Raw genomic sequence first — 4584 nt, forward strand, 5'->3', positions numbered from 1 at the left:
ATGAGGATAATCCTTGGTTGCCCCAAGACAGCTAAGATTGAAGTTCTTCGCGTTGAGTTAGTTCTCCTTTGTGTTGTGTGCCGGATTCGTGAAATTACATGTAGAACTCTCTGCCGCATGGAGGTATTAAGAACACAACAACATGCAAATATTCCCCTTGGCTACTTTGCTAAATAACAAAAAATACTTATAAAAACTAATCTGTAAAATAAAAGTCGACTGCAGAGTGTAAGTAACTGCATATAACTGAATGTACCTCTAAACTAAGCACTTGCTGAAGACGGCAAGCTAAACTATGTGACAAAGGCGGCATCAACATTATCATCAAACAGGACACACTGGCTGGACTTGGATGAGAGGGCTGTCCCTGTGGCTGGCGTCCCTGGCTACCACCCCTCGGGCCTGGTTTTGAATTCCGGCTTGGGTAGGCAGTGTACAGCCCAGCCAGTTGTTCATCCTTCTTTGCAGAATGATCGATAAAATTGGTACCTGGGGAAAAGGTAAACTGTGGCGGTCCCGGACTTCACACCGCCCATTCAAAAGGTCAATGGTACGGAGCTGAACACCATGGCCAGGCACACCTTTACCAGTACCTTTGCTGTCCCACGGTAGACCAGACTCCCACTCCTGATGGACTGCGGTGGACTGTGGACCTTGATTCCTGAGTCTTGAGATGCTTCCCTTCCTTCCCAGACCTGTCAACGAGAGACCCTTGACTAACACGTTCAATACTGTATACAATAATGGCACATTAATGCTCATACAATATAATACAAAACATACCAACATTTAATTAGAGAAAGTGTGTATCATTTCAACACCTTTAGAGATACACACCAAGTTCAAAGTGACAGGCAGAGATGGTGGTGGTGGCTGTACATGACTGGACAATGCTGAGGTGCACAGCATGAGGGATGGGGAGGTAGGTGAGGTGATGAGGAGGTGTGATGTGTTCAGTGTGGTAAGGAGGCAAAGCTTGAGGGGGTTGGGCACATCTGGAGGAGAAAGGACAGCCACATTAGTTAGCAAAGCAGAGGATAACATTAAAATTATTCTAGTCCACATGTCAGACCGTAGCCATAAGGAAGCCGGCCAGAGCGATATGGAAGTAGCCAAAATGAGGGTGTTGTGAGGGATGTGTGGCGTCACTGGGAGGGACAGAATCAGTAATGCAAGAACCAGACCAACAGTGAAGGAGGTGTTGCGAGGGATGTGTGGTGTCACTGGGAAGGACAGAATCAGTAATGCAAGAACCAGACCAACAGTGCAGGAGGTGTTGCGAGGGATGTGTGGTGTCACTGGGAAGGACAGAATCAGTAATGCAAGAACCAGACCAACAGTGCAGGAGGTGGCCTCATATTTACCAGTTTCTGAGCCATAGCTATTGCCAATAAACACCAATAAGTAACCATTTTAATGATAACTCTATATAAAGGCAATTACTGGGGTCGAGGAGGCAGTTTTGGGGTTGGAAATCGGTAAACAGGAGGCTGGGTACAACAATCTGGAACCGTTGTGAGGTGGTACGGGCATGTTAATGAGACAATACAGAGATACTGATGCGAGGAGTACTAGAAATGGAAGTGCAGGGAGGGGGAATGAGAGGTAGACCCAAGACAAGACAGCAGCAGACATGAGAGAGAAGGGCCTCAACACCAACACGACAGGCGATAAGAGGAACGTGGAGGCGGCTCGTCAAAAACAGCGACCCCGTATAAAGACAGGCTAATGAGCTGGCCAAGAAGAGGGACTCCATGCCAGACCAAATGTCTGTACCAAATTGAACAGATCCCTTCATGTTTTATTGGCTAGCATGGTATCTGAAGTGTCCAAAAACAGTTGATGGACTTTCGAGTCACTTTGCTAATCTTTAAAAATAGCTGCTGTTATGTTGCCCAATCAGTGAACTTCAGAAAAACACCCATAACTTCTTCCCAAAGTGACCCACAAAGCTGGAAATGAGCTTAAACTGTTCCTCTTTAAATTCTTCATCTTCTGGTGTGCAACATGACAGGTTTTGCCTGTTTTTACTATTTCATAATAACTGGCTGATCAGAAAAACATCAATTTTTTTTACATTTTTTGAAGATTTTTTTTTTTAAAGTTTTCTATTTCTTCCTGCTGATGCTTTATTTTGGCCAAGGTGTGTATTCAGTACTTGAAAACTGTCCACAGATCATATCAACAAGGTTTATTTTGATTATTTGAGCCTCTGTTTAGTTATAAAATCACATGTTTTTTTTCTATTTTCACTTGAGTTTGTTAGAGAGCGTCCACATTTCTCAGCTGAATGACTTTGTTTTGATAATGGATACACCTGTTCTATGGGTCTCCTCCTTACATACTAGTACATCCACATCACAGACCAGCCACTGTGAATGCCATGCAGCCATCACTGCCACCAAAACCCAGCCCCACAAATCTTGCCTACTGTAAACCTTTCCAGGTCCATCCAAAATGCCTACAAGCTTACACCTGTATTTAAGAAGGCTAAATTAAGGGGGACGAAGAGTGGTCTGAAATCGCGAATATGGCGTGCACAAAAACTGACTCCCAAAGCATGGATGGTCCAGTCACATTCTATGCTTAATGATGAATGTACTCTGTGCATCATTTTCCAATTTTGGGTGAATTCTGAGTTCTTGTGCATGTCAGATTTGTGATTTTTGCCCACTATCCTTCCCCTTGAGTATGTTCTGCAGTGTTCCTTGTTCAGACATATGCATGACCAGAATCTGTCGTGAAATGGCAGAACATATGAACCAACAAAATGTCACATGACTATATGACCTACCACTAGCACACAGGCCTGGGGTACTCAGTTTTCTACTTCCGAGCAGGTTGAACAGCGTCAACCACCCGTCAACCTTATTCTTCTTGGTGGAGTGACGTGAGGTTGGTGAGGAGGCAGAGAGGGTCCTCATGGCAGTCTCAGCGGTTCTGTTGGACAAAAAAAAAAAAAAAAAATATATAGGGTGCCTAAACTTGACCTCCAGCAGTCTGAGGGAGGGAAGGGAGGAGGGAGAGGAAGGGAAGCAGTGGGTGCTGGCCTCACCATCCAGCCACCCGTCACCACCTCCAGCTAACCAGGTTAGGTTAGGTTGGGTCTGTTAGTAGTGGTCAGTATGGGAGGGAGTGGCTGGTTATGGAGGTTAGTGTGGAAGGGAGTGACTGGTGAGAGAGAATGTAAGAGACAGACAGACAGGGAAAGAAGTGCAGATACAGACAGAGAGAACGATGGGATAAAACAAACAGACACACAGACAGACAGAAAAAAAAGACAAGTAGGCTAACACACGAAGACAGAGACAGACAGAAAAAAACAGAAATGCTAACACAGACACAGACAGACAAGCTTATACAGACAGAAAAAGAAACAGAAAGGCAAAAACAGAGACAGACAGACAGACAAGCTTATACAGACAGAGACAGAGAGAAACAGAGGCTAACACAGACAGACAGACAAGCTTATACAGACAGAGACAGAGAAACAGAGAGGCTAACACAGACAAACAGAGAAACAGAGAGGCTAACACAGAGACAGACAGACAGACAACAGACAAGACAGAACAGAAGCAGACAACAACAGAGACAAGACAGAGAGAAAAAAAGACAGATAGAAAGAAATATAAATATATATATATATATATATATATATATATATATATATATATATATATATATATATAGATATAGAGAGAGAGAGAGAGAGAGAGAGAGAGAGAGAGAGAGAGAGAGAGAGAGAGAGAGAGAGAGAGAGAGAGAGAGAGAGAGAGAGAGAGAGAGAGAGAGAGAGAGAGAGAGAGAGAGAGAGAGAGAGAGAGAGAGAGAGAGAGAGAGAGAGAGAGAGAGAGAGAGAGAGAGAGAGAGAGAGAGAGAGAGAGAGAGAGAGAGAGAGAGAGAGAGAGAGAGAGAGATGTACATAGCTTTACATAGAAAATCAGACCACACAGACCCCATGGTCCAGACTTGGTGGTCTGTCCTTAAACCTAAGTGATTTTACATTAATCAGAAGACTCCAAAACGTTGCATTTCTACTCTAGTTGATATTAAGTTGAAGGAAGTGACGGTCGAGCTTATTTTTGAAGGAGTCAATCGTGTTACACTGGACCACTGACGGTGGAAGCTTATTCCATTCTCGCACTACAACGTTGGTGAATAAAAATTTGGTGCAGTCTGAATTTACTTGTCTACATCTGAGTTTTACGCCATTGCTCCTCGTGCGCAAAGTGTCATCGATCATAAACAATGTTGATCTGTCTACATTCGTGAAACCATTAAGTATTTTAAAACATTCGATCAGTTTTCCTCGGAGGCGACGTTTCTCAAGAGAGAACATGTTAAGGGTAGAAAGCCTTTCTTCGTAGGATTTGTTGCGCAAGGAAGGATCATTTTCGTTGCCCGACGCTGATCACCTTCTTATTTAGCAATGTCCTTTGCATGGTGGGGAGACCAAAACTGTATCGCATATTCCAAGTGGGGTCTGACTAAACTGTTGTAGAGCGGGAGTATTACATCTTTATTCTTGAATACAAAGTTTCTTTTAATGAAGCCCAACATTCTGTTCGCTTTATTTGCTGCATC

This window comes from Eriocheir sinensis, unplaced genomic scaffold (assembly GCF_024679095.1).
Source record: "Eriocheir sinensis breed Jianghai 21 unplaced genomic scaffold, ASM2467909v1 Scaffold70, whole genome shotgun sequence".
Taxonomy (NCBI): domain Eukaryota; kingdom Metazoa; phylum Arthropoda; class Malacostraca; order Decapoda; family Varunidae; genus Eriocheir; species Eriocheir sinensis.